Below are 26,375 nucleotides of genomic sequence, written 5' to 3' on the forward strand. Positions count from 1 at the left end.
TATACTACAAAGTATAAAAAGGGAAATGCCTGTCGTAAGCAACCATGATGAAAGGGGGGAGAAAAAAAGAAAAAAGAGTTTTATAGCCTTATGTGCATAAAAGTATCTCTAAAACATTTGATCTCTCCTCCAAAAAGAGCCCGTGCAATCATAATCTTGAGTTCTCAAACTTAATTGTAAGCAACTGCAGTACCTGGCTTCTTTCTCACAGTTATCTCGCATTCAAATATTTAAAAGCTTACTTCCACCCTTTATTATTCCCACTAGTTCTTATTAGGTTAGTCAATAGCCATAAGATGTGTAGGATAAAAATTTGGCTTAATGGAGCTATTGTAAAAACCTACCAATTTAAGAACAACCAAGATTTCATTCATGATCAAAGGAATTTTCTTCTTGGTTTGCCAGTCCTCCTACTATTGCTAAGGCTCTTTGTTGGCTTCCCTTTTGTATCATGCAAGACATCTTGCTCTCTTCTTTTAGAGTCTGCATTCATCTAAACCACCCTCCAAATTCAATCTAGTTTCCTTTCCTCACTTATCCATTCTGCTCCAGTAGGAACTGACTCATGATTTCTTTCATACTAATCCCAAGAGGTCTTCACGGCTACCCCGTTTCATGGGTACTTGAAGGGTGTGGGATACAAATCCCAGTTCATAGCTGTCTCATCTGCCTTCATGGAATGGTTACAGAAATGGAAACCCTATGCTTGAATCCACACACCAAAAATGGCATTGCATTCTCTCTTCAACACTTGAGCTTCTTGTTATAGTCTGCTTAGGAAGGGGTCAAGAAAAAAGGAAAAACAGGACATACAAAGACACAATATGAAATCTGGAATAAACAAGTCAGACTTGCTTCCCTTCTAGCCTTTGCTACTCTCCAGCCTAGGAACTTCAGGACAGTCTGATACTCAGACTAAGGTACCAAAGCAGCAACTATGGTGGGACCTCTACAACTTTCTTAATACATTTTGTCTATGCTATGGGTCATCCAAGAAACTAATTCTCATTTCTATCATTTTTTCCATAGCCAGGTCTTAATCAAAACACTGGCCTGGAACTTTGAAGATGATAACTTCTATAGAACCACCTGTTTCTCTTTCTACAATTTCTTCTGGTCCTTAATTTTTTTTTTTAAAAATATTATAACATCTTGGTAAAGACAGACAATTTTTTTTTCTCCTGAGAAGTTTATTTCATGGGTCCCAGTGGTCTTTAGGCAAGTTCCAGGCCTAATACCCATTTATGTGTTTTAAATCACTTAAAGTAAGAAGATACAGGCTTCAGGTAGCAACAACGCAGGAAAAACTCTACTTAACTTGGAGTGTTTATTGTACAGTCTTGCTATTTCATGACGCATACGAGTCTTTAGAGTTTTGAAAAGGCTAATGGCTTCTTCCAGTGGTAATTCAAATATCTGGATGGGTATTGGGAAGCTGCATGATCTTTACTTACAAGCAGCAGGTAAACATCTTTTGCATGATAGAGGAGAAAAAGTCACACCCCAAATGCTATGAAGCTATTTTGCCCTAGGTCCATTTGTTCACAGAGAGCAATAGCTCAGCAGCCATCAGATGCTCATAGATTCCAGTCTCATATACACTCAGTAAATCTCATTTCAGAGTAAAAGCACTTTTGGCATCTTGAAGCTGCTGCTATTGAGGGAGAGTAATTTATTGAGAAGAACACAGCTAGCAGCACCTCCAGCACATACCACCAAGACAACTTCCTCATGCAGCATCTTGTCCCTCCTATTCCTTTAGCATGGGGACTTTCAGGCAGAAAGGCGTTGCCTCACAATGAATTTTTCATAACTTCCCATCACCAGTAGCATCAAAATCTGATCCTTGGCTGGTATAAATCAACAGTATTGTCATGGCTTCAACAAAACTGTCCTGAAATACAGTGGTGGAGGATCTATCAGCACACCCATTACACTGTTTTCGCCTCTTGATATGATCCAGCAAAGAAAGAAAAACTTGTTTTCACAACACACCTGAGAACTAGTACATAAGTAAGCAATCTGCTTAAATTAAAGCTATTCATTGCATGCAATATTGTTTACTGATTCAAAGATTAACAAAGTTACACTAAATGGGAGCTCTGTGGATAGGAAAGCACATTAAAGGGAGCTCTTTTATTCCACCAGAATTCTCTAAGGCATCTTTGAGGCAATAAATCAGGTTTGAAGTCACACAGAACATTTAGCAAACTTATGCATGATGCACTGAAAGAGAAGTAAGATATAATTAAGCATTGACATGACAGCTAACAAATGTGTTCCTGGGCAGTTACTGCATGCCTCATGTGGCATTATGAGGCACCAAAGCCAAAAGCTCGGGGTACATTAACTACCAGAAGAGAGCTATAACTCTCTCCAGATGTGCAATGTGCCACATTTCATGGCTATTTTGAAATGCCATTTGTAAATTCAAAAGAAAGGAAAGAAAAAACAAAAAGGAAAGACAATCAAACCTGTGCATTGTGAATGCATTTACGGTGTAATTCAGAAAGTGCCCTAAATTCCACAGCCATCCAACGGTAAACCACATGGTAAACACCGAGGACAAATAATGAAGCTTGAGATCCCGTGTTAGACTGAACCTCTCTCGTTAAAGGAAAGCTAAGTGCCAGACTGCAGTAGCATAACCTATGATGGAGTTGGGGGGTGAGGGGTGAACCACATGGCAGCAGTACAGCAACCACCAGGGTATTTGGAAGGAATTCTTTCACTAACAGTTTTCTCCTGTGCTAAGGCAGATTAATACTTGCTCATCTTGAATCATAGCCATGCTGGGAAAAATATACAGTGATGCTGTAGTTCTGGAAAATGTCATTCTGTAGCAGTGTATGACTGCAGCACTAGTCACTTAAATTCAGCACCACCAGCTATTTAAATTCAACAGCAGCCATTAATGATTTAGCACCTACTGGCAGTTTGTCCCCCCTAGCCAGTAAGTAGGACTGCAAAGGTCTACAGGCCCCATCATGCTGATTAGCAGTGATTAACAGTGATTAGCCTGTTTGATCCAGGATTTATACACAGCACAGGCTGTGCTGGAAATCAATCTGCATATCTGGGATTTGGATCTGAGCTGCTGGGGAGGATGTCCCTGCTTTGCTGGTTGTCAAAAGCAGGCAGCATGCCAACTAAAGAGTGAGAGCGAGAGAGATAAAACCCTTTCATTTCTAGCACTGGAGCTTGCAGCATTCTCCATAAGCCATACTAGCAATGATACACTACTGGCATATTTAAATATACTCTTGGATATGTTGGTGTAAAACAGCAAAGCAAGTCCTATTAAGAGCCTTTTCAGAGTTGGCTTTCTGCAGAGTGGTGTCTAAAGCCATGGGAGATGTCCTTATACCATAAGCCAGCCTGTCAAACTCAATATACTGAGGGCAGCGTTCACACATCTCAACTATAAGCATTTACCTCAGCCAGCCAGGTTAACCAGTTAGTCTCTCCAGATATGTTCTGGACTCAGTGGAGACAGGCAACCCAAAGCAGCAGCTTTTCTTCCATGGATATCAGCCTTGTAAATTCACTGCACAAAGCCTGGCATCCCAACTGCTCCGAACTCCCAAGCCTTACCACTTACTGATCCTTTTTCTAGACAATGTTTCAAGTAACCGTCAGCTCCTTCAGGGCGGTACATGAGTGATGAAGGGATTTTGACTAAGAAATTGAGTCCATCGCAATTGAAGCCCAGATCTCTGGTGAGGCTAAACTTCTCCAGCAAAAAATAATAAAAAAAAAAAAAAAGAAAAGGGAAATCAAATGGTTTTACTTTTCCTCAAACTGACTTTGAAAGCTTTCTCCATATCCCCACCAGTAAGAGAGAAGCCACTCATTTCCTGTTGCACCACTTCATTTCTATCTGAAGATAATTCACTGTTTTGACACTTCTTCCAAGGTTTTCTTAGAAAAGTCCACCTTAGTATGCATTTGAATTTGTAAGATGACATTTCATTAACTAGGAAGTGACATTTTAATGGCTACCCACTTTAAAAAAAATGCAGAAATCTATAGCACTTGGGCATTTTTTTTTCCCTTAATCTTCCAGTCAAACTAAGAAATCAGCCAACCAAAGAGAGTGGCAGCTCAGCTGAGATTAAATGCTAATGAATGCTCTGGGTCCCTTGCTACACTGATGCACAAAGTCCCAGTATACAGAATGGAAAGGCAGCATGCCAGTGCTATAACAAATCTAACCTTTTGGTAGGAGTGTATGGGAAGTCCTTCTCTGCAGAGATGAGGAATTACAGCCCCTGCTTAAACTGTTAACTCAAGTGTCCAGCTCTGGACACTTCAGTCCCAGCCTATAAACCACAATGTATTCCCTATATGATCAATGGCAATTCAAGAGTGATTTTGTTAAAAAGTCCTCTTCTCTCTCAGAAATAATTTTAATGCATTAGTGCTGTAGTTAACCAGTCACATTCCCTGTGCAGGTTGTCCAGGTAAGCACTTTTTTTTGCCTCTATTCAGGAGACATCAGGACAAGATGGGGAAAATGTGAATTAAGTTTTACTGCACCTTGTCTGAATACCTTGAAAAGAATTTCAGAAGGTGCTCTATGAGCAATGAAAAAGAGTATTAAAGTACTCCCCACAAGCTGCACCCCCCCAAAAAAAAACCCCAAAAGATTTTCCTTTGTTGTCTGAATGACTGTGAAGTGGCTTGCCCAGATGAAAAGTGATTAAAATAAGAGTGGATTTGCATGATAACAGCAAACAGCCAAATCAAAGAGCTATCAACAAACATGTTGCAGAAAGAATGAAGAGACCTGAAGCATGTGGCGCAGCTACATCAGACGCCAGATGGAAAGGACAATATAAGGAGATGAAGCATGTGAAGTACTATAAGAACTTCAATTAAAAAAATAAATCAATGCGTAATTATGAAGTATAATCTTTTGCCACATCAGCTGGAGGTCACAGATCCCATTAAGGATCTAGGAGCGTCAATATAACTGGCAAGAACAAAGCTCAGCTATCATGAGTTAAGGCCAACACCAGCCTTTCATGAGACACGTTGCACATCAGTCTCTCCCTCATGGCACAGCTAAAGAATAATTTTGGCTTGACAGCTCCCAGATCATTGAAGTCTACTGATTTGATGTTTACTTTATATGAACCAGCAGGGGCAAATGGCAGAAGACTGTGCAGGGAGTACTTGGAAGCACCTGCAAAGAAAGCATTAATTCTTGCCACACAGATAAACAGGATATAAGAATGAATTGCTAACTAATAGGAGCTGAGCGGACAGGGAGCACAAAGTGAGGCAGGGTTTTCCAGCCTAATATAGAACACTGTCCACCCAAATGCACATAGGAAACGTGTTGCATTACTACTGCGTGGCCCCAGAAGGAAAGAGCAATTCTCCTGTCTTCTCCTGACATAAATCTCTGTTCTCAGTTACTTTCAACGCTTATTGTCCCATGTAGCCAAACCACCTCAGGATTTAACAAGTGCCTGAGTGTCTTGGGGTCTTTCCAATAGGAAAAACTAGAGTCAAGGGTGTCTTTTTTCTGGACTTAGGTGTAAAATTAGAGAAAAAAAGATGAACACCTCTGGGATATGGCAATTCACTGCATGAGACCTCTGCCTAGGTCAACCCTAGATGTTGATATTTGGCCCTCTCCTTCCCTTGGAGAGGCAAGAGGTGCTGGTGGTTGTGAAGGTAACCACCTTTACATAATAATCTTGCTGTAGCTAAGACACTCCTGCAAGTGGAAGGAGTCTTTTATTATTATGTTTAAACTTTAAATCCATTTAACTGAGCTGAAATTGGGCAATGAGTTCACATGTTGTTAGACAGAACTGACAGGAATACACATAAATAAATAGTACTACATCATAAACTTCATCTTCTCAGTAAAACAGGCTAACCATAAAAAAAAGGAAGAATTTAGATTTCCTCCTCCCAGACAAAAACCTTTACCACTAAAATACAGCATGACAACAATTCTTTTCCAGCTTTCTGACTCTTATCTGACACAGTGTTTAGGAGCTCTCCCCTAACTTTACCAGCATTATTTTTGTTTTACACAAGCATTTTGGAAGATTGTGTCAAGGAGGAAGGGAAGATTGAGAGATCTAGAAAGGGAAGATAAAAAAAGAAAACAATCTTTTACCAAATTCCACTGGAAAAGCTCAGCATCCAACAAATTTCACCTAGATTATAGGCTCCAAAACCCAAAGTGGATGGCCCAGCAACACCAAGGAGTGTGACAGAGAAACTCAGCTCAAGCACAACAGAAATAGCTCCAGGAAGGTAAGCAGAATAGCCTGGACAGAGCTGCACTGTCTTGCATTTATGAACCCTCCTGAGAGGGCAGCCCGCTCACACCACACTGGGGACACACGGCAGGACTGGGACAGAGCACTACAACAGATAGTTCTGTAGTGGGTAGAAGCATTTGCCACTTAGAGAAAGTGCAGGGACATCTGTGCTAGCCTCCACTGTATTGCGCAGGGACATCCTGATGACACTTCAATAGCAGCTGAAAGACACTACGCAGCCATCTCAGGTCCTACAGGTCTATATTCTGCTCCAGCCTAATAATGATGTCACTAAAAGCCAATAGGGAGCTGTTTGTCTTGAACAGGTTATAAAAAACGTGTATCATATAGATGTGTATATATATATACACACATATGAGGGAGCTAATATACATGTGTTTATACAGGATTTTGTACGGCAGTCCATCTGTGTGGACAAGCACTCAGCAATATACCACCACAAGTTTGGTAAAATAGAGGGTTATTATCTAGAAAACACAGGCAACACCCAGGCAAGTGAAAATCCCCGCTGCTCTACTCTCACTATGCTGAGCTTCTTAGCATACAAACAAACACACTTTGAGTCAATTGCTGCTCTCTCAGCACATAGTGAGGATCCTAGTTTTTCTTTATCAAACCCATTATTTCCGTGATAGTGATGGCGCTGCTTGTCTGCAACTAAATTTCCCCTGGTCTCACCACCTGTCCTTATGTGCCATGAGCTCCCATCATTATCATCCCTCGCACAGCAACCACAGTAGCATACCTCCTGGTAAGCCCTGTATGGAGAGGGAGAGAGCGTGAAGAAGCACATCTGCATACATGCATGATTGTTCTCCAAGGACCAGTAGTCCAGGAGCATTCACTCATGCTCTTTTTGCTACAGTTAAGAAAAATAAAGCAATCTGCTGGGGTGTCTTGATTAAAAAAAGGAAAATAAATTAAAAAGCACATGCCATTTTAACTAAGCCCATCATTTATATCACTAGGTGTAGGAGACATGATCAGCCAACCAGAAGTAATCCAGCTGGTAGTAGTCAAGCAACAAAGTGTTCATCCCCATTTCTTCCTCTGCCTGCAACATAGTAAGCAAAAGAAATCACTTCTCAAAGAGAGGCTCTGATTCTGAAGAGTTTTACTCAAACCCTACTGAAGCTATAACGGTTCAGTTGTCTTGTAACTGAAGCTGGGCTAATCCTGGCCAAAAGGGTGAGCGTGCAGAACAGAAAACAGTAAAAATAAATCAGGCCAAGATTTTAAAACTCTCCCTCCCCTCAAGCATACAATACTTCACCGTGGCCCCCAACTCTATCACCAGCCTTACTGAATCACTCCTGGTTTGACCACCAAAGCCACTAGTCCTCTGCATCCATCCAACGCATTTTCCTCATGCTCGTAAGTCCCAGACTGATCCTTAGTGCTTACCTCCCCAAGAATTCCTGAGGAAGAAACATTCAGGATCCAAAAGCATCCTGAGGCTAGAGCAGAGACATAGTCCTGAAGGTACAAGGGGCTCTAACCCTGCTGCATATCCTCCAGAAAGCTTTGTCTCTCTCCCACAGTGCTTTGCAAGAGCCTCCACCAGGTGGATGCACTTTTTCTTTGAAAAAAATGTAATTACTGATTTCCTTAACCTTCTCCTGATTCTTGTTTGTGAATAACAGCCAATCTTCCCCACCCAGTTATCAATTAGCACCTCCAATGAAGACAAGAGAAAATCACTTACTAGCTGCATTGTGATTTTGCTCAGAGCTTTAATGAAGTTTCTTACGTTATAAGGAGTAATATGGAGTGAATATCCTATCCTATGTGGAGTGAAAGTAACTGCTGTTCATCATGATTCTGGGGATCCAAACTCCAAAAGCATGACTATGCTAGAAAACAACATTGCTTGCAAGCTAGTAGAAAATAACATTTTCCACCCATTTTTTACTTTTGCCTCCTTTTTTGGTGAAAACATCAGATGCACTGACATTTTGCAACATCCTGCTGTTTTAAACACTTGTTTTTGTTCAAAAAGAAATCCCCGCAAAATTGGAATACTTAATTCAATCTTGTTGAAATGAAGCATTTTTAACTTTCTGTTGATAATATTATTTGCCTGTTTAAATACGTAATTACAGTGTCTTCCTTTTTCTTAGTTAAAATGTTCAAAATAAAAATATTTTATGCAACAGTAAGACCAATCATTTTTTCTATATTTTAAAAATGCCACAAATAAAAAGAATGAACAAACAAACAATTAAGACAAGTATCTCCTGCTGAAAGTTCATTGAAATCAATAATGTTTGCCATAAATCGATTTGGCACCAAATAGTCTTTTAATGTATTACTAGTAATTGATATGATTCAAAATATTCTTATACACAGACAGAGACTACTGTCTCTCTCAAAAACAGTATTTTAGAGAGGATAGAGTAAAACTTCAGAGAACCAGTTTCTGTTTGACATTTCCCATTCAAACACTGCACATTTTTAGACAATCTCTCTACAGTCACTGAGCCTCTCCATACCCAGCCTGAAAACAGATTGAACAATCACCATGTAACATTTGTAAAGCTCAATAAAAACCAAAAGTTTTACCATCTTATAGCTTGCATTTGCTGATATTTTTCCCCTCAAAGTATTTTGCAAACAGAGGATAGATGCGTCATTTTAGAGTTAGGGAAACAGATTCAGAGATGTAACAATTTTTGAGAGAACTTAATGAGCAAAGAGAGGTATACAACTCAGTCTTTTTGTTCCTGTTCTCTTCTTTTACCACTAGGAAGCACTGCCTTTTCTGAGATCTTTGTTAGAAGTACCAGTGTACTTAAAGCCTTATTAGTCATCTCGTTACAGTACTTTTTTTCTTTTTCTTTTTATTAGTTTGACCAGCACCAAGCCTGTCTGCAAAGGACAAAAGTAAAAGGGGCATTTTGCAAAACATTTTATAAGTAATTGGGGAAGTCACTGCTGGTTTTTATCTAGTATTTATACAGACTGGAACAGTGAAAACAGTGAGCACAATGCAACACAAATACTTATTTATCAGGGTGAAGAAGAGGAAAAAGGGGACAACAGCACTGTCTGGCATCATGTCACTCCATCAAGTAGCAGAGAGAGGCTGAGCTGCTGCAGAGCTCCCTTTTTCAGATCAGGGTTGAATATGGCCTCGCCATTTACCTGTGAGCTTCTGAGACTTTCCTGGAGATTTTAAGCTCTTCAGATCACATCAGTTGCCTGACAGTGATAAAGCTCCCATATGATTCATTTGCACATCATTTGGCTAAGCACTTAATGTGAAAAAGAGTTGCTAAAAATGTGAAAAGCTGCAGAGCCAAGGACAAGAACACTTTAAAGAAATCCAAAAACCTTTGACCATTATGTCTCAAAGCAATCTGGAGTCTGGAGTTCTGGCTGACACCTCTACCTTCTCTCAACAAGCCACAGAGAAAACCGTGTCCAGAAATATCAGGTCCTCCATATTCTGATTGGACACCTAAAAGTCCCCTCTTTTCCCCACTGTCCTGCCATACTGATTGCCCTTGTCACAAGCTAATAACAACAAGTCAAGTAAAAATGTCAAGAGCTGATTTGATAACCCCCCACTCAATACAAAGGCACACATTGTTCTCTTATTGCCTCTGTTTCTAGAATGAATGCTCTTTTGGCTGACAGCTTTACTCTCCCAAATCTATTTAAAGCCTCTGTTAATTATGTTGTCTATTAAAATGTTGTTAGGGTTATTCTAGGGACTAGATTTTTTTCCTTTCTATAAAAAGTGTTTTTGCAGGGTCTGTTAAACTAACATGGAAAGTGATGAACACTTTGGAATAATATGTTCCTAATTTCTAGGATGCCAACTTTAGATATGATAGAAGGGAGACTCCTAGGAGAAAACTAGAATAGCACATAAGTTGATAGAACATTTATATTTTGGGTTTCATCCAAAATCTCTCAAAACTAATGGAAAGGTGTCTTTAATCTTGAAGGAACTTGCATCTAGCCTTATATAGGCTCAAACGATAACTTTTTCCTCTTTCTTTAACTATATTTCTGACATTCTACCCCCTTTTTTCCCCACTCCATTTAAGGAAATTGATGGCAGCAGATGCATTATGCCAACTCTTTGAAGACTAAGGTACAACGGGGTCCACAGTTCACTCCAGAATAGCTTGAGGTCCTCGGGAGGAAAAAAAAAAAAAAAAAAAGAGAGACTAGCCAAATTGTTACATGATTAAGACAACCAGTTCCCATCCAAGAAGTGCATGTCATTGATTGGGGAGGGACTTGCAAGGTGTAAAAGAGGAGTAAGTGAAGAACAATACATTATCACTAAGGCTTATCCAAAATCATTGGGAATCGCTGAACTTGGATGTGATAAGATAAAGCAAAGTAAAAACTCAGTAATTTGTAACTTTGCAAGTTATTTTGTAAAAATTAAAGCATTTCAGATGTGGTTTGAGGCCAAGAGTGATTTCTTTCCTCTTAGCACTACATATTAATCTATGCAGGTTCACTAGTTTAGGTCCCTTGATACAAATGAAGGCCCAAGCATTCTTCACAGAGAGCTGCTGCAACTGCCTTGTGTAGAATATTGGATCATAGGATTAGACATTGGCAAAAAGCCTAAAACAATACCTATCCACAGATGAAGTCTATTAAGCATGAAAGAATTATAGGTGAGAGCAAACCAAAGATCAATGGTGCAGCGTGGGCTTCTTCGAGCTGTATATATATGGAGGTTACATGGGAGAGCTGAAAAACACTCACATTGCAGAGAATGTGAAGAGAATACTAGTAATGAAATACTTTAAAAGAAATGTTTACTCAAGGGCATCACAGGATTGCTGAAATGATCAAAATAAACAGGTGAAGCCAGATGCTTCCCTCTTCTCTGGGAGTTCTTTTCATATCCCGCAGGAGACCCCATTCACCCTCAAACATAAAAGGAAAAAAATGGAAGAAAATGGAAAGTTTATATTAAAAGAAAAAAATTTCTAATCCTTGATAAACACCGTGACAGGGATGCATTCTAACAGAGGATGACAAAAATATTTTTCCCTCAAGTTTCACCAGCATAACATTAATAAACATTTTGAAGCATCGAAGCAATACAAGTATAGGAGAAAACAACAAGATGAAGGGGATTTTCTATCCAAATTCTGCTGTGCATTTTAAAAGCTTAGGAAATCTTCATTCATGCTGGACAATAAAATTACAATAGTAGTCTAATCTCAGTCTCAGGACTGTGGATCACTTTTGTCAGTGGGTCAAGCTGTTTACATGCATGCTTTACAACTGACACCTCTACCCATCCCCTTTGCATCCCAAACAGTGGGTTGTATACCTACAGCTAGAAAGGAAACTCTGCATGCTAACTCTAGCCAAAGAGGAGCAAGTGGCAGCTGATTCATGGAAGTCTGGAAGTGAAAGGTTTATGGAAACCATGTTCCTCTTGGATAAGTAGCATTGACTGTCTCACAATGAAGACTGTAAAATCAATGGAGATTGCCAAGACTGGGCAATGGCATTTATCCGCCCAAAACACAAAACCCATTTTTTTGTCCTGGGGGAAACTTACTGAAATCAAAAAAACATGTTGGTGCCACCTGTGTAAGTTAATCTCAAGAGCTAATGTTTAATTTACACTCAGTGAAGGTTCATCTTGCACATGGGATATTCCCAGTGCAATCAGTGGAAAATTTCTTCCCTTTATCTTTCAGTCTGAACCATCCTGTCTATAGTTATTCGGATATAACAAGATTAAAGAATACTTCCATAAGTTGGACTCACTCAGGCATTTTCTTTTCATGGATTAAAAAAAAAAATAGATACCAAATAGTCTTCAGAAGCGCCAGAGTTAATATTGTCATTTCTAGTGAGAAGACTCAAGCATAAGCCTGCCAGTGATTATCTAAATTACCAATACATACCAGACCCAGATACTCCAAAATTTGATAACAAATTGGGGACAACAACCATAAGCGCTACTTTCTTTGCATGATTTAAATTACTGACTAATGTCAGTAACTAATTTCTATTCCATATACTGTGATGTTGAAAGAAATAAAACTGCCAGAAACGTAGTACAAATTAGCAGTCCACATGTACTGGAGCTCTGTCTGCTGCAGAAGACTAATGAGGACTCACTTCTTACAAAAGGTTATTATTGAAATCAGCATCTCCTTGTGACTCAGCAGTTTGCAAATTATCTGTTTTATATTGAATTGGACAGGCTGATTCATCCTATCTGGTCTGTAAAGGAAGGAGAAGAGGTTAAGCCAGAGCCTGGAGATGTATTATCAACTGTCTTGCTCTTGTGACTAACATGCTTTCCTAAGCATGGAGAAAACATTTTTCTTTGAAATATTATATAGATCTATTGAATGATTAAAATGCTCCTTGCATGATGACATTAGTGCCAGCTATCTGGTCATCCTACCAACATGATGAGAGGTGTTAGCAGTAAAATAAATAAATCACGCTGATGTGTTGCCTTGCTTCCATACTGATTTCACAATGATGTTGTCACACATCAGTGAATAAAAAAGAAAAAAGTACACTCATACATCAGTCAAATGTGCTGACACAAGCTGACCCAAGTCATAGAACTGTAACCTAAAATCGACCATCAGAATTTTAATTCTGGCCATTGTAAATACAAATAAATAAATAAATAAATAAATCATGATTTGTCCCAAATACCATTTGTCATAATGTGAACTTTTATTTCCCAGCTTTTTAAATTGTTTTCAAGCCTAATTGCTATTAATAGAGAGGTTATATATCTTCCCCCCAAATACATGTTGATTGATCACTTGCTTCCCTGATATAATAATGAAAATAATTATAAAGCATCTCCATAACAGAATCTCCAACCTCATGAAATTTTGTTGTCTATATAACTCATCAAATATACCTTTTTTGGGGGGATTAGTGGCTGACCTAAAGCTGCTGGGGGAAGAAGGGGAATACTGGTGTATGTGGAACTAAAAATCTTTCATTTTGTTTGGAATAAACCACTACATTTTATTTATATGTTCTATTCTCCCTTTGAGCATTTGCAGAATCATGTGTTAGCATCTTCAATGATAAAATATTTGGTTTCAAAAGGTGATATGACAAGCTCTTTCGCTCTACGGGCATACATGCTAATTTTTATTTTGGCTACCCTCCCATCTGGAGGCACTAGAGCTGAATTTGCAAGTAGTCCCCATTTTACGAACAGGTTTTCCTGAACACTGCATTTTCATCAACTTAGCTGTTCACCAAAACGTTTTTGCCCAGTTATAGTCAGTGTTATAGAATAACAACTATTACACAACAATAATTAAATAACAAGTAAAATAAGAAGGATTAAGGAGCTATGCTCACATTTTGCCGGAAGACTCAAGAATTTGAAAAGCTCCAAACAGATTTTTGCCTGAGGATCTATCAGACAGCTCTGGAAAGGATTTGTCTGTCACATTTTACCTCAAAGTTGGCCTATGGATATAGATACTTTCACATCGAACTGTGATCCAGTCAGATTATTCATTGCATTATGAACTACAGGAAACGAATGTTCATGCAATGGAGAGACTGTTCTTTAACCTGAGAAATGGCCAAATTCATCACAGATGCTCATTATACCTAATAATCTGCTAACAATACCAATTTGTAAATTGTGGGAAATCAGCTAGAAAGACTTATGAAAAGGGAGCATGAAAATCCAGACAGATGAGCGTTTGTACAAATCATTTTGGTACAACTAAGCAACAGAGAAGATAATAGAGGGCAACACTGCTAGGAGGGCTTAAATGACAAAAGCAATAAGCATGAAGCTTTCCAGAAATATGAACACATTTGTCATGGAAAAAGGCTGGGGAGATTACTAAACAGAAGGCTGAAGAAAGAGACTTACGGAAATTTCTGGTGTCTACAGTGGGCTGAACACAACAGGGGGAAACAGATTAGTCACATAAAATGAGAGCAGTGGGGATTAAGCTAGCAGTGAGTCTGACAGATGCATCAGTGGGGTTTGATCAAACATGAATAGAAAGCCAGCAATAAACAGCCAGATTTTGGCATCCCTGAAGGTTAAATATTACCTGGACCTAAGAGTAACTCACCATAGTTGGTGATGCCACACATATAATATGTATGTGAGCAATGTTAAGGGACTTTGCCCCGCGTGCAGCCTGAATGCCTCCACTGGAGCAACGCCGCAGGGCAACTACAACAGAGAATCCCCCAGTTCTGTTTTCACACTTCCACCTTTCCTGTCTCCAGAAAGAAAGCACAGGTCAACTGGACACCTAGAACTGGCCCAAGACAATTGAAATACAAAGTTAGAGGAAACGCTGGTTGGGTATTCAGCCAGATCCTTGCCCTTTACCCAGGGAAGATAGGGTGCAAAGGATGTTTTCAAGTTAAACTATATGCACCTGTTTACGCAGTCTTTGGAGGTCCCTGGTTCATTCCTAGATGAGGAGATAAATCAAAATAAGGTGAAAGGGGCAGGGGGAGGGGGAATACTTTGTAACTCAGAACTACGCAAACATGTTTCTACAGCATGAGTGAGTGTGGATCTACAGCCATCCTAACTGCATGCTTTTATTCCTCAGTAACTGCACTGTAGCTTAGCCCCTTTTCACTGTAAATCCATATTAGCTTATCCTATGGATTCTCACTGAGGGAGCCCTACCCACAGCTGTCAATGGTGAATTTCCTAAGGTATATTGAGTTCCCCCATACTGGAGTTCATCTCTGTTCTTACATACAGTGTAGTCATGCCAGGGCAATTCACGGACCTTAAAGGATAAGCTTTGATGTGTTAATGCTTTGTGAGTCAGATCTGGAACACATGCCATGCAAAGTTTATGTTAAATATCCATACTGGCAGAAATAGGCCCAAAGTGTATGTGTTTTCACTTGTGCAGTGAATAGACCTAGCTTATTTTCAGGATTTTTCCATCCCAATTTCATCATTTTTTATCCTCACAACCTTTGAGACTTTTGTCAATCATAACAAAAATGTCCCCTCTCTGCCTGTCAGGTAAATGTATTTTCATCCTTCCATGGGCAAAATACTATTTTCCTTTAAGAACGCCAGTGGTGATAAAAAAAAAAAAGACAATCCTACAAATCATCCTAGACTTACAGGCTCATCTCATGGACTCACTGCACAGAAATCATTGAAGGTCACCACAGGATTAATATGGATGGATTAAAATAGGTAATAGCAATGTAAAACTGGATGGAGATACTGTAGAGCTAGGGAGGGAGAGGATGAAGGTTTTAATTATTTTCCAGTTTGAGGAAAAAAGAAGTGCTGGCCATGCTATATAACAATGTTATTTTTAGAAAGGAGAGAAAATTGGTTTGTTTCAGGATTTTAAACTACTTACATGAAAGGAATTTATGAGTGTGCATAGTGAACAGTGACTTTTCAGCCTGTTTAATGGAAGCAGTGCACATGCATTTGCTTCCAGCACAGGTGTTTGGCGGTGGGCCGGGGTGGGAAAGGGTGTGCAAGTCCCTCCCCCAACTTCTTCAAAACCTGTTAGACAGTTTCCCACAAATTTGAGAGAATGTTAAAAATCTCAAAATATCACTATTCTGAAAGAGGTATGAAAACAGCCACTGCCACAGAGTTGCTGTTGGTGGCCTTGCAGAGGGAAAGGCCTTCATGCAGAGCCAAGCAGTGGGATCCAAAATTCAGACAAAACCAGGCTCCTTAGCTGCCCTCCTATTCCTGGGAGTCAGGACTCTTCTGGTGAAATGAACCTATTGGACTAAACTTTAGCAGACCTATTGCCATTTTAACCAGGGAATGCACCAGTCCGTATTTCTAGCTCTTGTGATGTCCTGAAATTAAATGTGATGCCCCTCATTCAGAGATGGATTAATGAATGATGAAGTGAACAGCTGGGGTTTTTTTTTTCCATTTCTGCCTGTTTTGTCATAAAAGTATTGGAAAATGACTGTAAGATTATGAATTAATCACATTTTGCTAAAAAAAAGTATGACGCATCATTGACTTCTAAAATAAAATGAAGACTCTTTTAATCGAAGTACTTCTTTTTAAGTACCCCATTATCTATGAAAACAGCTATTCTTCAAATCTGTTATTTGCAGAGAATGTTTTAATTCAGAAAACCCTTAAGATTATCCACATTTCTGGCTCTGTAACCACAGAGCAGGTTTGGGATCTAATTGCTGCTGTGATGAGATGCCCCAGCCTGGATGAGGGTGCTGCTGAATCACAGTGAGAATAAGCCTCTGCCAAGTCACGGATGAAGGGCAGGAGGAGGGTAATGGGATCATTAGCCACGATCCCATAATGACAGAAGCCAAACCAGGAACGGAGTCAGTGTCTGCGTAACAAGACAGTCCCTCAGCTGGACCTTATTGCCAGTGATAAATTCAAGTTTCACAATTCCTGCTGCTGGAGGGACCAGGCAGAGCACAGAGGTAAAGCAGCCTGTTGTGAAGGGAGCTGAGAATACAGGAAAGGCATATCAGGGCATCAGCTACTGAAAAGGAATGAAGAACATTTCTTTCTAGATGGAAGACAAGTTCCATGATAAAAAGGATTTATCTGTTACCTACATGTCTGCTGTTGAGGCTTGTATCTGTTTGTCAAAATATAAATGTCTTGTATTAAGACATCTTTGCCAACTTCTCTTCTCAGTTTCAGACCTCCAGATCTTGTCATAGAAAAGGTCATCCAAAAAAAGATTTGATATGCCATAACTGCCTGCTTAGAGAAGAGCTCTGCATTTTTTACCTGCTTCTCCCAATCTCTTAGGAGGGGTAATGTGTTATCTGGAACAAGTTTAGTACTGGATAGTGAAGCTGGGATTCCTCTAAGCATAGATATTTAAAAAGTGTATACTTGTATCAGAGGTTGTCGCCCCAGGCTCCTGCTCAGCTGGAGTTCAGAACATAACTTGAGAAACTCATATATTACTTCTATTTTAAACATCTTTTTATTAATGGTTCCCAGAATGCCATCTGCTTTCCAAATTGTGGGTTTACTTTGGTTTGTTAATGACTCTTTCCTTGATAGAGAGACACTGATCTGCATTTGTGTGACTTCTTGGTCCGATTATTGACATTTTCCTTTGCTTGTCTAGTTTTAATTATGTAACCAAGCCACATTTAAATTTTCACTCATTCCAAATTCACCTATTGCCACATTTTCCCCCATTTTGCATGCGCTGTACTGAATTCTATTAAATACTCCATTGATTTGAAAATCCTTACTTTAGCATTTAAAATTTTATATGCTCTTGCTTGCTGTGATTCAGCAGGATTGTAATGAATCATGAGTCCCATAAATCATGAATTTCTTTTTTATTTTTCCCTGTTTTCTGTTCAGTCCCAAGTCTCCTACTGGAAAATCTAAATTCTTTGGATTTTTTATAGCTAACCCAAAAAAGCTGATGAGGAAATGGAGTCCAGATTAAATATGAACTTAATTTTCCTTTCAAATACAGATTCTGGTACATCAAGGTACCAGTTTGTAGGTATGGAAGATGTCCCAGTAAAATCAATGGAACTGCTTGAGTTCTCTGTCTAAATAGGTGCCCAAAGACCTACATACAACCTAAAATGGGAAGTTCAGTGCTACTGAACAAGATCTTCATAGTAATAAATCACCGATTCATCTAGATTCATTAAGTTCAAACTGGCAAACAGGTACTTTTGCAAGATTTCTGCCAAACAGCAGACTTTATGTGTGTATGAACATGAGACATCACACGCTTTACATCCCACAACAGACTCAGTCCCTCCACTGTATCAGGCATCAAAGAGGCAGGACAGGAGGGATGCCAGTGCTGGAGGTAAGCACCTCATGCTCTGAAGAGCTCTTCAAAGCCATTCACTCCTCAGTCATAGCTTTGGATAGTATTGTTTGGCCTTGTACTATGGCCTTATGTACATGATGCAGCCTGCCACTCTCCCACTTCTTTTCCCCTCCCATTGCATGAGTGCAACACTTGGGGTCCCACATGTCAAGAGAAGAAATTTGGAGTTTATTCTGGGTGCATTAAGCATGTAGCCTTTGCTGACTGAGACAGTGCCCCAGGTCTGTGGGGATAAAACTGAATTAGTAACGTACCCAAGGGGGATTAAAACTAGGGGAGTAATTAGGAGAGTGCATGATTAGTAAAATATTATAGTTTTGTTCCTTGCTTGTAGAATGACCAGTGCCACACTGAAGTTATTGGTGAGATATAAAAAGTAAAGTCATTTGATTCCAAGATAAGCATGGGGGAAGTATATATGAATTGGAAATGAATATCAAAAGAGAACAATTCATCATGCAGAAAAAAATAGCTTAAATGTATCACAGCTAAGAAGAAACACTTAGAAAAAGACTGGTTGTCTCAAATATCAGAATGTGAAGGCAGAAATAGGATAAGGAAATTATAATCAAGGTATTAAAGAGAGAATATAAAGATGTCCATATAAAGAATATGGACATTTGCTTAAAGACGATACCATATGTGCACAGGTAAGAGACAAAGAATTAGAAAGATGATGAATAATGTGTGAAAATGGTTATTCTGAAGTGAATAAAGCATAAACAGAAAGAGGCGAGTGTGGAAGACAGAGAATCAGAAATGTACCAAATTATGAATCCTGTGGGCCTCCACAGAATGCTGCTTTTCTGACATGGGGTAAATAAATCACCTAATGCTGCCACTGTTGCCATGAGAAGGGACAAACCATCATTAGATTGCTCACTGCTCATAACCCATTACATTATTGAGACAACTTAAGGCTTCTGTCAGAATTATGCCTTGGGAACCTCAACCAGAACAAGGGTATGTTGCACCAGGAATCATGTAAGCAGACAGTCCCAAAGAGCTTGCATGCTGAAGGATAAAACATAGCAGGTGCAAGAATTCAGGGTAACAAAGGGAACTGGCTGATGCAAAACACATATGTGAATAATCCATTACCAAACTGCTATTACATGTGACCAGTTACCTACCCTAGCTACATGACTAATAAACTGTTTCTCTTGCCAAAAAAGGAAAAAAATGGGTGAGTGAGGGGCAAAAGGGAGAAATGGAAGGAATTATAATTTTGATCTAATAAATAAAAAGCCTCATTTTATTTCTAGATCTTTAAAATGAAAAAGCAAACAATAATAAATGCCTACCTGAAAAATAAAAGGTATAGTCTTCAAATTAGTTTCAGTATTTCAAAGCAAAGTAAAAAGAAATATTGTGTTTGGAGAGTGTACAGAATTCCTTTTCAACTGCTAAATATCAGGCTGGTTTTTCAGATCAAAATATTTTTGGAAAAGTTGGCATGAATTAATCCTTCATTGTTTTAAAACATGCATTAAAAAGAAAGTTTTAGAAAATGAAATATTAGACCTCAAATATTGCCCATGAGTATTCCTTCACAGAGGACAGCCTTATGTCCATATTGTCTAATTGTCTATACATATTAACACTGAGTTCAGACAGGCTACTCTGGCAACCTAATATAAAGCAATTTTTTTCCCATGCATTTCAGAGTTAGAGAATGAAGGTAGATGCCCAGGTTGACACACAGACTAGTAAGGCTCAAGTTATTGGCGGAGCTATGAAGTCATCTACTGTCAAGGTGTAGGCTACAAGCAGAAATGGCAAAAGAAAACTGTAGGTTTTCTAAGTCAATTCCGACATCTAACCTGTTGGCTTTACATTCTGTAAACAGTAAATGAAAGCTTTTGTAAGAGGTAATGGTTAGAGGTGATGGTTTCAGAAGGTTTAGTTTTATTAAACTAAATGGAATTTCAAATGAAAAAAAATCCTTTTACTTTAAAATAACCTTGCCATTGACAACAGAATCCTAAACAGAAAAGCTTACCTTCCTGGTTATTAATAAGAAAGGTACTTTCAATTTATAGAGCTTTGAATAAAAACCTCAAAAAATGGAAGACAAAGTAAAAAACTACATGATTCTCTCAGGAAAAGAAGCAATTTTTTTCATTCAAGTCTTGAAAACATTGTAATATTAAAAGTACTATGGAATTAACATACTGTTACATGTCACATCAATGACTAAAAAATTCAGTAAAAGACCTTGTTCTTTCAGATTGCCTTTTAAAGGAAAAAAGCCATGGCAAAACTGATTTCTAGTGTTACCATGAACAGTATTTAAGCATGTCACTGGCACCAGCAGTACCCAAATAAGGACTATGCCAGTTCTGAAGAGCTGGGTGTTTTCTTCCTGTCAAGTTCCCTTCTGTTCTTTCTATTTTCAATAGAAAACACTGTATTGTGATAAAGGAACTAGAAACACAAATCGATCCTTGCTTGGATTTCTCCAAAATGCACTTTCAAGAGACCCCAAGGATCACTGGCATTAAGTGTGTGCTCTGGGTTCCCATTGGAGATGCCTGGCAACCCATGACATCCTGCAGTTATAAACCAGAAGTGACTGTAAGAGAATTATTCCATAAGGTTTAGACATGTAGGAGGAGAAACAAGCTAGGGAGGTCACTGTTCGCCTCAATTAGTGCCTCGCTTGACCAGCAGCTAGTAAACACTACAGGACATGCTAGTGTGCAAACACCTTCTTCTTCATCAGCATCCAACACTTGATTTCCTTTGATAACATGGAATATGACTCCTCTTCTGACTGTTTTCCAGTGGTTAAAGCCTTTGTTGGGGAACGTGAGATGTGGGCTCGGAAGATTAGCCCCATGACTCCTGGGTCCCAGGAGGAGGCTCTGGGCACAGGAGGGGTGGTGTAGGTTAGCACAGGATGCAGCAGAATGGCGGAGAAGGCTCCCAGGCTGGACTCCTGGCAGCAAATACAAATTTAGTCACAGGACCATCCTCTCCCAGCTCTGCGACATGTCCTGCCTTCAGGGACACAGTAAGTTGAGACCAAAAGTTTATACTACAGTAACTAAGGCCCAGAGATCCACTCCCTTCTTTAGCTTGCTACAGGGACAGTGTCCTCTAGCACTCAAGCACAGCTGGTAGCAAGAGCAGGGTAATGACTTAAATAATTGCAGGAGCAGACCCTCCCCCTCCCTGCCCCGACTGACCAGCCAGAGGTCCATAATTCCTCATCTGCAGGATGGAAATGATGTTGTCTTTGAAAAGCACACTACTATTTCTCTATACAAAACCCCATGAAGACATTCTTCTCATCATGCCCCAGAACTATTGCAGAATACTTTAAGATTCCTGTTGAACAAAGTATGTAAACACACCTTTAAAGCATCAAGATAGCCTCTTGCCGTGAGTGGGGTGGCTAAGATTAGCTTTGCCAATTAAGGCATGATGTTGCTTCACATTTGCTAGCGACTGTTGGCAGGTGGATGGATCAGCACCACTGCATGAAGTTTTGGTTTGTTAAACAGTTTGTAGGAAAGCACTATATCAGCTAAATGCCTTATCATTAATTTAAACCTTTTTTGCTTCCAATGGTGACATTCTGGGATGCGCATGTTCCTCCCTCAAAAACTTGAAATATGCTTAGCAAAATATCTGGGTATCCACATTTGCATTCAGTGAAATACTCATGCTCTTGGCTACATGAAGTTCCAAAAGCCATAAGGATAGATTTTTTTTAGGGACAGTTTCTTCATTATCTAATTACAACACCCAATAATTGCACATCTTTAATAGTCAGGAACAATTGAATTTCTCTTCTGTTTTTTTCCCCTGATATCTCCAGCACTGCCAAAACCTATGGCATGCACTCAAGAGCTTATTTATTTATGCATATGGCTTGCATATCTCAAGGCTAGATGCATAAATTTTTAAGAGCTGACATGTTCTTCAGGGAAAAAAGAAGTTCCCCCCCTGAATTATTCTATTCACTCTGCAGCTATCCACTGCTACCCCTTGTTTATCTGCTCATTACTGTGACTGAAAATGAGTTTGTCAGGAGAAATATAATTTAAAGAATGAAAACACGAACACAGAGGGCATCTTGATAACTCAGCAAATACACAAACTTCTTTTTAAACCAAGAGATAAACCTTTTTCTCCTAGCATTCTTTTAAAAAGGAACATTTTCTGAAGCTTTTGTGGAGAGAATCAGAATAATTTTTTACATGAATGCTTTGGAAGCTGTTTTGCCTTGCCATACATGGACTTTGCTTTCCACATAAAGGAAAAAGGATCATTAGAAAAATCTCTTCTGAAGAGGCTCAGCATTTTATAATTTTAAGCTGATGCAACCCTGAAGTGTAGGTCAAATAATTTGTTATTTTGAAGGATCACAAATTCTAAGAAATCAAAATCTTTGCACATCCCTGTGCTCACTGTGCGTGTGTGTCTGTGCGTGTGTGCACGTGCATGGTGGTGAGGGGACAATAAGACAGCAGATCGTGCTCTGGATGAATTTTGCTGCCCACACTGACACCTTAAGAGTTTTGATTATTTTGACTGAAATCTATTTTAAATTTTGAGGCCTGAGTAGTGTGACAGAATTTATCCTCCCTGTGGAATGAAAGGGCAAAGCAGCTCTAGAGAAGGGGCCCTTGGAGAAGTGGGGGTGGGTCTCACCAGCCAACAGCAATCCTGGCCATCTCTTTAGGAAAGTGATTATGCACTAAAGCAGGTGCAAGGAGTTAGTGTGGGGTGGGAGCAGAAAGGAGAGGTGCTGTCATCATACCATGGAAGTTTTATCTAAGGCAATAAAGTTATGTCAGCTAAGAGCCAGCAGCTTGCATCTAGCTGTTTTCCCTAGGACATGCCAAGGAACAAGCGCTGCACCTCAGGCTTCAGTGAAGCCCTGCCCATCCGCACTAACAGGCAATACCATTCCCTGTCTCCTTGCCTCCAGTCTTCCAGTTTCAGGGCTGTCTTCAGTAGCAAGTGTTGAAACAAGACAAAAGGAGAGAAGTACTTCCAAATATAGCAAGGATAAATTGAAATTTAATTTATGTTCAATTGCACCTAGAAGCAAATGGAAAGCTAGTAAAATATATTTAATCTGTTCATTGCACCCGGCTTCATTAAATAGCCAAAGCCACCATCTTCTTCCTCAGCTGAAATTTGCAAATGGTCTTCAGACAGGATCCAAAAAATCAGCTGTCCCCAACCAGCTGAACCACAAATTAGGAAAGGAGCTGTCTTCTCTTACTCTTGGCTTGCATTTTGTTTCTGCTAGCACATATATTATGGCAGCAGTAGTCCCTGTCAAGATCAGGCTGTCCCTTTGTTAACATCAGGAGGTCCACGTGTTTCATTCTACAAACATACAATGGCATGATGCCAGAATATCATTTTTCCTGCTGCTTTCTAAGGCAAATCAGTAACTGAAAAAAAAGAAAAAAGAAATTTTTGATCTCTTATGCTGACCATATGTTACAGTCAGTAGAAGCCAACAGATTTTGACACACTGCTCAGGGATCTTTCCGATCTGAGGCTGCCAGGGTTGGGCTCTTGCATATTGTTGCTGTAGATCTGGATCTAACTAGGAAAAAAAATGTTAATTCCTTCTTCTTATATTAGATGCCAAAAAGAATTTAATATTCATATGGATCACAAGAATACTGTTATGACATCAATACCTTAGGAGGGACACTCAGGCTTGTGAATTGCAGACTGCTAGCATAGATTTACAAAGTAAGGTGTAACATGATGGGCCATACTTCTGCTTAGCAATGACTGGCAACAAGAGCAGACAAGATAGATAGCATGGCTTGTAGGCAATGCAACAAAGGCAGTCATTATTCTGGTTGCTGACCGGCCCTTAGGTCCGTATATTCAATGCCTTCTCCATTCTAGCTATTTTACAGCAACCTCTGGACAACTGCATTTATTCCAATGATTCCATTTTATCATGCAGATTTTGCTAACCTATCATAACTGGTTCACGTATGTCAGTAACACGTTTCTGTGAATCAGCTGAGGCAAATGGTAGCCATTCTAACTGGTTTAATACCCTTTCATGGGGACCTAAGCAGACTAGATTCACCTTGCCTCACAAGAGGGAAGGTATGGATGGATGCTGTGGGTAAATACATGTGATACAATTTAAAAGTTGGCAGTGACTTGTGTGTCTGAGGCTCTTCAGTGCTTGGGACAGATAATCCAAAATCTGTCCACCACCAAGATTTTACCTGTAAACCAAAGGGTCTACAACATGTTGCTGCCCAAGAAGGACTCATGTCTAAACCCACAAGGTGATTTCTGCTTTTCTAAGTTTACAAATCCAGAGGAGAATAGCTCCCCCAAAAAGGCTGGTGGATCTGACTGTGTCAGCCTGAGTTGACTTTAAGTGTGTGAAGTTCTGGAGTTTTTTTGGCGTGTGTTTGTTTGCCTTTCTACCTTTCTGCTGCCAGTTTCACACATGATGAGACAAACCAATAAACATTTTTTGTTGCAAGGCAAGGCAAGGCAATGAACAGACAATGAATTAAGATGAAAGTATGGCCTAAATGACACCACCTTTTCCTCTGCACTCAGTGCTCCCCATCAGCTCCCAGATCCTGCTGTGACTGCAATGTTGTTCATCTCACAAATAGACTGTAACATTCTTTAGGTTAGGATATTCCTTTCCAACTCTTCGTAAAAAACATCAGCTATACCAGCAGCACTACATAAATACAATAAAATAATGATGATAATGGATGATAGTTATGATTAAAAATTCATGTCCCCTCTAGACACTAGAGCAGATATTCAGAGCTTCCCAGTTTGACTCAGAAGGGACAAGAACAACATATAGCAATGCCAAAAAGCTAGGCAGAGAGCCATGATTGGGGAAAAAGCAACAACAACAATAAAAAGAAAAACAAAGATGAGTTCAAGGAATCCCTGGAGAACTCCGGCTTTTGAAGTCCCTCACAAGCACTCACAGCAAGGAGCCCGTGACAGCTGCTGCTGTGTGCTTGATACCCTCCCAGCTGCAGTTCTGTCATTTACCAAGCTATCCTGTCATCAGCCAGTGCAGAAATAGAGCCTGTGTTACCCCAGGTCCCATCTTCACTCCTCATAAAGTCAAAGCCCATTCGCAGATCAGAGTTGTTTCGAATGCAAGTATGAAGAAACAGAGACACTGTCAAAGTAATATTCAGGTCTTTTGCCCTCACTTTGCTGATACTGTAAGAAATGGGCAAACATTTCCAGATGAAACATACTTTTAGTTGAAAAAAATGAAGAAAATAATCAAACAAAAGTGCAGATTCTGCAACCCGATCATATTTAGCAAAATCATTTCATTTTTACTAAGTCAGCCAGGTTTTTAAGAAGGAACAAAAAGTCTGTAGAAGGGAAAAGTTCCATTGTAAGATTTTGTAAATGCCTTTATGCCTTGTCTGCATTGCTAGTCGAAGTAGCTGCTAATAGGATAGAATTATATTTAAACTTGAAATCATCCTCTCACATCTCACTGGTTGGTTTCCATTTCATGCAGGTATGTGGTCAGAGTTTTCTGACTGATGACTGTTACTATCTCTCTAGATATGCTCTTCCTCCCTTCCAAATTTAAAGCTCAAACAGTCATCCCAGCAAGAAGTGAAAGACTTTTTTCCCAAACACAAGGATAGTCTTGTAAGTCAGACAGGTAACTTCATACATCTTGGAGACAGGCAGAATATATATCTCCTCCATCCCTCAATTAAATTCCTAGTTACCAGCAACTAACACTGGCAATCCCCTGTAAATACTCTATTGGTAGATAACTGCTTGTCACAGGTGAGATTTTATTTTTATTATTTTAGTATCAATCTTATTTTGGGCTCAGCAATCACAGATTTCTGGAAGTTCTTCATTTCAAGGGAATGATTGCATTTCCTGAAGAATACCAATGTCAAAGATGAAGGAATTAAAAACAAAACCCAAGCCATCTAATTCCTGCTACAAGTTCTGAAAAGTATCCTCTCAAAAAGACAAGACAATTTCATTGAATTAAAAATGCTAGCAACGCTCCAGTATTTTAAGAGTTTGTTTGTGTTTTTTAAGAAATACGCCTACATATTTCATAGCCCCAGTAGTATAAACCAAGTAAGTGTAACATTAATCAAACCAGGAACTTCTGCTCAACAGTGTTTCACTGAATACACAAGAAAGGACAACTTCCAGGCAAAGCAAATAACTTCTTTGAATGTTTTTCTGTGTATATCTGAGAAATCGTCGGATTAAT

The sequence above is a fragment of the Dromaius novaehollandiae genome, chromosome 7 (assembly GCF_036370855.1).
Source record: "Dromaius novaehollandiae isolate bDroNov1 chromosome 7, bDroNov1.hap1, whole genome shotgun sequence".
Taxonomy (NCBI): Eukaryota; Metazoa; Chordata; class Aves; order Casuariiformes; family Dromaiidae; genus Dromaius; species Dromaius novaehollandiae.